The sequence below is a fragment of the Trichomycterus rosablanca genome, unplaced genomic scaffold (assembly GCF_030014385.1).
Source record: "Trichomycterus rosablanca isolate fTriRos1 unplaced genomic scaffold, fTriRos1.hap1 scaffold_185, whole genome shotgun sequence".
In the NCBI taxonomy this organism is placed as follows: domain Eukaryota; kingdom Metazoa; phylum Chordata; class Actinopteri; order Siluriformes; family Trichomycteridae; genus Trichomycterus; species Trichomycterus rosablanca.
In genome coordinates this window covers 90028-99630 of record NW_026947013.1, presented here as the reverse complement: position 1 = coordinate 99630, position 9603 = coordinate 90028, and the positions used below count along the sequence as shown (strand labels likewise).

Here is a 9603-nt window from a genome sequence, read left to right as displayed (position 1 = left end):
CTTAAAAAGACAAAGATACACGTTTCATTTGAGTACATGATCTAATAATGCTATCCTCCAGAGACTCAGAATGTGTTATTATTATTATTATTATTATTATTATTATTGTTGTTGTCAGTTTAAAAATGACACCATTATTTGAGATTGTTGTGGGAATTCAAAATAACCCCTAAAGATCGACACAGACAACCGGGATAATGATAAAAGCAAATAATCAATTCATTACTCAGCTGAGGGCCAATCTCAATGCAAACGCACACATGCCTTTACAGGAGAGAAAGGGCGACTACGGTCTGCCCTGTCGTAGTATTTATACCCCGCTTACTGCCCCTTCAGGCTAACTCTGCTCAGCAACCCAGCTCAAGGCCAATCTTCCTCACTAAACTTGTTTATCATCCTACAAGAATAGTCAGTTTGTTAGAAACATGGCGTACTTCCACAAGAATGCACCTGTATCAAAACTCTGTGTGCACCCCCGCACACACAGTCCCGACACCCATGCATTCCCACGCAAGCAAGAAGCCCATGCCAAGGTCAACATATCTCTGGACCTAAGAAACCTTCCAAAAGTCTCTTCTACCTCTGCTAATTGAACTAAGAAAGCAGAAACTTATGAGTTTAATACAAATAACTAATAAAATATAAAATTTCCATTCACAAGATGTATGGGCCACATGGTGGATCAGTGGGTAACATTTACATTGTCAGCATTTAGCAGACGCTTTTATCCAAAGCGACTAACACAATGAGCGGAACACGATGAGCAATTGAGGATTAAGGGCAACTTGGTGGTGGCGAGGCTTGAACCGGCAACCTTCTGTTTACTAGTCCAGTACCTTAACCACTTAGCTATCACTGGCCAACACTGTCACCTCACAGCAATAAGGTCCTGGGCTCGATTTACAGGTGGGTTCTTTCCTGTGTCTGTGTGGGTCTTGGTGGACAGCCATTTTCAAGTCTCTCCAGAGATGCTCAATTGGGTTTAGGTCAGGGCTCTGGCTGGGCCAGTCAAGAAGGTGAACCTTCGGCCCAGTCTGAGGTCCAGAGCACTCTGGAAGAGGTTTTCCTCCAGGATATCTCTGTACTTGGCCGCATTCATCTTTCCTTCAATTGCAACCAGTCGTCCTGTCCCTGCAGCTGAAAAACACCCCCATAGCATGATGCTGCCACCACCATGTTTCACTGTTGGGATTGTATTTGGCAGGTGATGAGCAGTGCCTGAGCACATGTATTTGGCAGGTGATGAGCACATACCGCTTAGAATTAACACCAAAAAGTTCAATCTTCGTCTCATCAGACCATAGAATCTTCTTTCTCATAGTCTGGGAGCCCTTCATGTGTTTTTTTGCAAACTGTATGCGGGCTTTCATATGTCTTGTACTGAGGAGAGGCTTCCGTCGGCACACTCTGCCATAAAGCCCCGACTGGTGGAGGGCTGCAGTGATAGTTGACTTTGTGGAACTTTCTCCCATCTCCCTACTGCATCTCTGGAGCTCAGCCACAGTGATCTTGGGGTTCTTCTTTACCTTCTCCCACGATTGCTTAGTTTGGCTGGACGGCCAGGTCGAGGAAGAATTGTGGTCGTCCCAAACTTCTTCCATTTAAGGATTATGGAGGCCACTGTGCTCTTAGGAACCTTGAGTGCTGCAGACATTCTTTTGTAACCTGGGCCAGATCTGTGCCTTGCCACAATTCTGTCTCTGAGCTCCTTGGCAGTTCCTTAGACCTCATGATTCTCATGTGCTCTGACATGCACTGTGAGCTGTGTGGTCTTATATAGACAGGTGTGTGCCTTTCCTAATCAAGTCCAATCAGTTTAATTAAACACAGCTGGACTCCAATGAAGGAGTAGAACCATCTCAAGGAGGATCAGAAAGAAATGGACAGCATGTGAGTTAAATATGAGTGTCATAGCAAAGGGTCTGAATACTTATGACCATGTGATATTTCAGTTTTTCTTGTTTAATAAATTGGCAAAAATATCTACATTTCTGTTTTTTTTCTGTCAAGATGGGGTGCAGAGTGTACATTAATGAGCAAAAAAAAAGAACTTTTTTGATCTTACCAATTGGCTGCAATGAAACAAAGAGTGAAAAATTTAAAGGGGTCTGAATACTTTCCGTACCCACTGTATAGTTTATAATAATATATAGACATAGTTTTAATAAGAATAGATCGATAAAACTTAAATATTTAGTACAGGAATACATTTCGATAATTAAGGACAAACCGACAGAACGTCAGCGGGATTCTTGAGGGATAGAATCAAAGAATCGACTCTTTTTAAATCGACTCCCTGTTGTTTGATTCAGTAAAAAGTGTGTGGCGAACTGATAAATGAAACACTAACGCATGAAAATAAATCAAATAGGATAAATATATGTTTAAATATTGACTTTATAAAAGTGTTTAAATACTTACAAAACACTTTCATGAAAAGAAACGACACTGCGCCTCTGTTACTAAAGTTGTGGTACTAGTAGCTAACAGACCAACAATGCATTGTGGGTAATTTAGCAAACTGTTTACTGGAGTAGAACATTAGTCGAATTTAGATATTTCGACGTTTATACAAAAGCCATTCAACCATAAAATTAATGTGGGTTAATTTAACAAAATAATTAAAATGGTTGATTTTAAATTCATTTCGAACTGTGTAACCTGAATTAGCCACCCCGGGTACTGGAAATAAGGAACACCCTGGGCTTTATTATTTTCATTCTTTATAATAATAAATCAAAACCATATTTTAGGCAAAACAACATGAAGAACATTATGGAACATTTTCTCTCAGTGCAACAAAATTTTTACATAATCCATCTTCACACTGACATGCAGCTCCGGTTCTGTACTGTGTTGCTTAGGGGGGCAGTGAGAAAATGCCCACCCCAGCGCCCCCATAGCGCCCCCATAGCGCCCCCATAGCGCCAGCTCTGCTTGTGTTACTTTAGTTTCACCGTAAACGTGATTTAAATCTGGGGCGAAAAAGGCTGAACGTTATCATTAAATATCTGCCAGGTTCATTAATCACAACCTGTTTATAATCACACAACTTCATCAGTATTAAATCCACAACGTTCTGCTTTAAGATGGAGCTCCGTCATTAACATTTCTACTCGCTGTGAGCAGGGTTTGAACCTGCGCGGGGAGACCCCATTGGATGTCAAGTCCAACGCCTTAACCTCTCGGCCATCACAGCTGCCAGAGTTGTTGGTCCATCTGTAGAGAAACCTCCATCCACTCCAGCACTAAAGCGGCAAAGCATCTCCACATCATCGCACTACCACCACCACGTTTCACTGTTAGGATGAAACGACGTTTCTTGTTGGGAAACAATGTTATAATATAATCTGTAGTTCAGAGAACGGAAAGGAAATGATGCGTTCACAGCTGTGATGGCCGAGAGGTTAAGGCATTGTAATTGAAATCCATTGGGGTCTCCCCGCGCAGATTTGAACCCTGCTCATGTGTGGGTGCAGCGCTGATAGAAATGTACAAAAATGCACAGGTTATGATTGATGTAACATATTCCCATACACAACCATCCTACTGAACTTTATCCCTGCTCAGGTTCAAATCCTGTTTAGAGCAACTGCAAATGTTTCCCTTTAGTTTATGCTTCTTACTCCTGATTAATGGAGGCTTCTGGTATAAGCTGACTTAGTTTCAGGTTTTCATTGTTGTAGCTAGTTTTTGATCCCAAGGTGTCAATAAGGGATGAAGCTTAACTGAGATTAACATCAGTCTGTATTAAATAATTAGAATTAAATAATTCACAGGTCCTTTATTAATTTCCTTTGATTAACAGTCACTAATCTATTCTCCAGCACTGTGCTATTCACCAAACCTTTTCCATATATCCCAGAGGCCCCACAGACATCTCCAATCACACCACATGGCAGCATTTCCAGCTGCCCCATCAACCCCAAGTGTCTGAACATGTGTACAGCTGTGATGGCCGAGTGGTTAAGGCGTTGAACTTGAAGTCCAATGGGGTCTCCCCACGCAGATTCGAACCCTGCTCACAGCGACTGTGTGCATCTTCATTGATGTGTTAGTGTGACCAGAATATAGTTGTATGTAATATAACTATAGTTGTATAGGGGGGGGCAATTGTTGCGATGATGGCCAAGGTGACCAATGGGTAAATTAATGCTTAAATAATTAACATCTTAAGTCATCTGTCAGTTTGCCCTCACAAATAACTTTGAACGTGGAGATAATAATAACTAATAACTAATAATAATAATAATAATAATAATATGATAATTTTAAGTAAAGCCTTCACACTAACAATTTAATAGTCTTTATCAGATAGCATTTTATTTTAGGTGCTAGCTGCTCCAACTAGGGTTGCAAACTTTCAGAACTGTGCAACCCTAACCGTAGGCTATAAAAAATATAACGGGTCATACACAGTTTTATTTAGGCTGTTTAACATTTATTATTTTCATTCTTTATAATAATAAATCAAAACCATATTTTAGGCACACGGCGTTACTAAGACTAAAAGTGAACACTACTTACAATAATAACCGAACCCCTTTTAATTCCCGCGGTAGCAGCAGTGTCATACATAATCGCGCTGTCTCAGTCTAATCTGCAGCGTTTATCTCCCATTGATAAAAATATGGAACACCACGTTTAGTTTCCAAATAAGGAACGATTATGTGTGACGCAGGCACGTAAGTGCGAGCCCTTCCGGAAGTCATTCAAAATGCATTAGAGCGCCCTCAATACGAAAAAAAAGAGCTTTAACATGAGAGTCTATGAGAGCGATCTGGGGCGATTTTCAGTTAGAGCCTGATCGCCCCGAAAGGGCCGGTACTGTACGGAACACAACTCCACACTGATTGGACTGCGATATTCAGAGACAAAACAGACTCCAGAACAGTCACAGCTAGTTTAACACTGGTTGAATGTGATAGAAACATTTCTTCCCTTTCGCACTTTGGTGGTGCGTCGCACGATCGCCCTAATGAACGAGCCGCCTTTGCTCACGTGTGTATTTATTTATGTTTTAATAAAAGCACAGAGCAGCGCTGTGAGCAAGGTTCAAACCTGCACGGGGAGACTCCATTGGATATCAAGTCCAACGCTTTAACCACTCGGCCATCATAGCCTGAGGAACACAGGAGCTCTCTAACAAAAACTTAACCAATTCAACAACAACATCAACAACAATATGATTATCATACTAACAGTGAAGTGTGGTGGTGGTAGTGTGATGATGTGGGGATGCTTTGCTGCTTCAGGGAAACTTACAGTATAAGGATGGATGGACCCACAAATGCTCCAAATTTGATTGATTAATGTAGGAAGTACCAGACACCTTCAGGTCTACAACCTCCATACAGCTGTGATGGCCGAGTGGTTAAGGCGTTGTACTTGAAATCCAATGGGGTCTCCCTGCGCAGGTTCAAATCCTGCTCACAGCGATCATGAGTTTTAATGAAAGCTTAACGTATATACTGATAAACACTGATAAAGTTGTATGATTGCAATCAGATCATGATTAATGTAAAACTAGTTATCCTCCTATACGTAACATCACAATATTTACCTCAGGATTTTCTGGTTGAGAGCAGAATCTGTGGTTCTGTTCAATTTAATTAACTGAAACCACAAACCACAGTGTGTTAATTTTATTAACTTTATATATATATATATCAGGATTTTCAGATAGAGAGCAGAATTTATGGTTCTGTAATATCACTCAGGCCCTGAAGCTGCAAAGCATCCACATCATCACACTACCACCACCACGTTTCACTGTTGCGAGTTTATTATTTACCTCAGTTTGAAGTAAAATGAAACGTTTGTGCTTTTTGCTAATTCAGTGTCACTGGGTGGAAGATTGAAATCCCAGAGAAACACAGATTGATATTTTAAGAATGAATAAAGTTTTATAACAGTCTCTGTGCACCTTCATTGTTTGCGTAGTTGTTGTGTAGTGAGCGGATCTATAGGACGACTTACTCTGAAGGACACGTGAGATGTTCGGGCTCTTCGTCCCCTCTCGGGTTCGCTCTGTCCTTTCCTCTCTCTCGGCTTCACAAAATCACTGAGCTGCACTGCGACACTGGAGGAACATCTCAGCGGCTTTCACACAGACTGGAGACCATGGAAACATGCAAACAAGAAAAAGCAGAAAGAGCAAAAGATCGGAAGGTAAGAAAACTGATTTTAAACTAATTTTATCATTTATTACAATCTTATATTATTATTTAACTTTAAAGTGAGCGTGCTGGTCTGATGTTCTTTATATTCTGTTTATATCCTGTCTCATAATGTAAATTATTGTTAAAAAAAACAGAATTTAGGAAACCCCAGTACAGAAAACAGCTAAGAATCATCCCTTATACAGCTGTGATGGCTGAGAGGTTAAGGCGTTGGGCTTGAAATCCAATGGGGTCTCCCCGCGCAGGTTTGAACCCTGCTCACAGCGGCCTGGACTTTTAATTAAGGAGCCACACCTTGAAACAGAGGATTGTGGATTTAACACTGATAAAAATGTATAATTGTGTTCAGATTATAATAATGAATGTAACATATTTATATCAGAAAATAAAGTGAACCTTCCTCTTTGTGTCCCACAAGAATCCTACTGAACTTTCTCCCTGTTTAGGTTCAAATCCTGTTCACAATAAAATCACATTACGCAACGCTTTACCTCAGGATTTTCTGGTAGAGAGCAGAAATTGTGATTCTGTCCTTTTTTCCAACTCTACTGAACCACAGTGAGAGTCATAAACACCACCAGCACCACCAACAACCCCACAAACACCATCAATGCCCCGAACACCATCTACCAGATCTATAAACGGAACCTAAACTAATTAAACTAGTCCGACTTTTCCGCTTCATTGACACCATCATCATCTCCTCCCTCTCTCTTTCTCTCAGGCTGTGGGTCAGAAGTGTGTAGGCGCTGTTTTACACTCTGGTACTGACGGGCAGACACTGGCACAGGTAGGAAGCAGCGCTGATCTCCGCATCATCAAGCCACGCCTTTCATTCTCACCAATACTGAACTGCTGCCTGGTCAGGTGGATCATCAAAAGTACAACAGCACAGAGTACAGGTACACACATGCACACAAATGAGTGTACGTTTATTTTGAGTAAACTACTCAACATGTTCCAGCTAGTCTGTTTAGAAGCTGGGGTCAGAGCTTTGAGAGTTAAAGCCATGCTCAAGGGTCCAACAATTTCTGCTATACACAACTGGGAATTGACAGCCCAGAGCTCTGCCTACTGAGCTACAGACAAAACACTCGCAACAGAAATAAACTAATCCTGCTACAGAAATCTAACTAGTCCTGAATAATCAAGCCTTTAATATTAAATCAGATAATCAGACAAAATATGATAAATATTTTGAAGCACTTCTATTAACCACTGTTTCAAATCAGGATCCAAACCTGATGTACACAATTATGTTTCTATACTCACCAGTCTGTGTTATACATGATGAGCTTTATTTATCTGTATTATTAAATACATTTCATTAAACGTATATTTAATGAACGTACAGCTAACCTACACTACTGTGCATGCACATATAGCGTATTTACTATCTATGGAATTATCTATTTTTATCAGTGCACAGAAGTTGGCTAAAACACAAGAAGTTTTGTTAATACAGATCTGTAATTTTAATGTTTGTATTGTTAATGTAGATGGAAAACTGTAACATGGATGCCTCTAAGGGTGGTAAAATATATACATAGAACGTAACTGGAGGTATTATTGTTACTGAACATTTTAAACTAGTTCACATTTAGTTAAACCAGTTTGTATCTTGTGCCAGTGTCTCCATGAATGAATAGGAATTAGGAAGCTGAGGGAACTTCATGACAGCGGGGCTGAAATGGTAGATGTTTAGAGCAGCTCTACAGATTTCATCTCATTTAACTTTTTTATTTAAAAGTTCTTGTGAACATTATTTACTGATTTGTAGCATTGTTAGCTGTTTATTTCAGGTGCAGTGTGACAGTAGATGATTTAACAAATCACACCCAAACTACATAAACATGTAGACACTCATCCTCCAGAGACTCAGAATGTGTTATTATTATTATTATTATTGATGTTGTTAATAAATGAGTTTAAAAATGACACCATTATTTGAGCTGTATGGGCCACATGGTGGATCAGTGGGTAACACTGTGACCCAAACTCAGAGGTGGAAAGTAAGGAATGACATTTACTCGCGTTACTGTAATTGAGGAGTTTTTTTGTGTACTTTTTTTTAGTAGATTTTACAACCTGTAAAGAAGTGGACATGAAACCGGCCCGTTAGGCTGTTCGATCCTGCGGAGCATTTACGCATTTGTGGCTGCGAACTGAATCACGAGTTAACGAGTCAGAAACGACTCACTCTGTTTCATTATGATGTTGTGCATAAACAACTCCATGAATCGGTTCATTTGGTGAAGAGATTCAGATGTATAAAGCAATCAGAGCTTCAGAATTCACAGTCTGGGCGGAATTTCAATCTCTTTCTTTATTGGTTGTTGTATAAATGACAGTTTAGTGAACGAATCACCAATTTAAGCTTTTTACCGGGAAAGCCGAGAGCAGTGTTGCCAACTTAGCGACTTTGTCGCTATATTTAGCGACTTTTCAGACCCCTTTAGCGACTTTTTTTCAAAAAAGCGACTAGCGACAAATCTAGCGACTTTTTCTGGTGTTACTGGAGACTTGGAGACTCGAACGTGAAAACACATATTGTTCTGCAGTTACTGTCCTCACCGAGCAGCGGGTGCTGCTGTGAGCCCCCCCGCCCCCCCAAAGCACTCACGGGCGGTCAGTATCACAGTCAGAGTTGCCAGATTGGGCTGTTTTCCACCAGAATAGCGGGTTTTGTTGGAAATTGTTTTAAAGACATGCAAGCAAAAATTATTTGTTCTTTATATGTATAATTACTGATCTGTACATTTTAAGATATTAATTTGTACGTCATGATGGTTTAACTGGTTTATTATTTGTGAAATGCTAAACATCATCTGCTTATCCTGTGTTTTGGGCATTTTTTCATGCATTTTGGCTGAAAATTACTGTCGCAATCTGGTAACCCTGCCCAGAGTAGCTCAATGTTGTCTTAAAAAACAAAAACAAACCACAAATCAACAGAAGAATGTTCATTTGTAGTTCTAAACATATTTAGGGTGTTTTTACCCACTTTTTGTCTCTCCCACGATGTTATTCCTCTCTTCTACAGCGTCAATTACATGCAAATTGACCTTATGCAAATTAGGTGATGACGTCATTTAGCGACTTTTAGGACAGCCAATAGCTACTTTCCTTACTGAGGAGTTGGCAACACTGGCCGAGAGAATAAATGATCTACAATAGTTTACATACATTAGTTAGGAGGATAAAACAGTTGGGGATGGATTTATATAATCTGGAAACATACAGGATGGTCTTGTGGATTATATCCCTAATGGAACAACACATGGATATAGATCAAGTAAGCACATAAGTGCTTATGATTTTCTGTTGCTGTGTGACTGATCTGGGTCGCGGTTCTGCTGTTTACGGTTGGCTTTCATTTTGCAACGATAGCAAAGCATTATGAAATATTGTGATTTTTTTA

General features: G+C 40.0%; 1 long non-coding RNA gene and 4 other non-coding genes across 5 annotated transcripts; 4 read left to right on the top strand and 1 right to left on the bottom strand.

Moving 5' to 3' along the window:
* Positions 1-3117: 3117 nt before the first annotated feature.
* On the bottom strand, positions 3118-3199 carry trnas-uga (transfer RNA serine (anticodon UGA)). The gene has a single exon. It is a non-coding gene; the product is annotated as a tRNA-Ser (tRNA).
* Positions 3200-3948: 749 nt separating this feature from the next.
* Positions 3949-4030, top strand: trnas-uga (transfer RNA serine (anticodon UGA)). The gene has a single exon. It is a non-coding gene; the product is annotated as a tRNA-Ser (tRNA).
* A 1326-nt stretch (positions 4031-5356) lies between these two features.
* Positions 5357-5438, top strand: trnas-uga (transfer RNA serine (anticodon UGA)). The gene has a single exon. It is a non-coding gene; the product is annotated as a tRNA-Ser (tRNA).
* Positions 5439-6107: 669 nt separating this feature from the next.
* Positions 6108-7995, top strand: LOC134306069 (uncharacterized). Its single transcript, XR_010008896.1, has 4 exons — positions 6108-6171; positions 6907-7084; positions 7813-7875; positions 7972-7995. It is a non-coding gene; the product is annotated as an uncharacterized LOC134306069 (long non-coding RNA).
* trnas-uga (transfer RNA serine (anticodon UGA)) lies at positions 6367-6448 on the top strand. Its single transcript has one exon. It is a non-coding gene; the product is annotated as a tRNA-Ser (tRNA).
* Positions 7996-9603: the final 1608 nt, after the last annotated feature.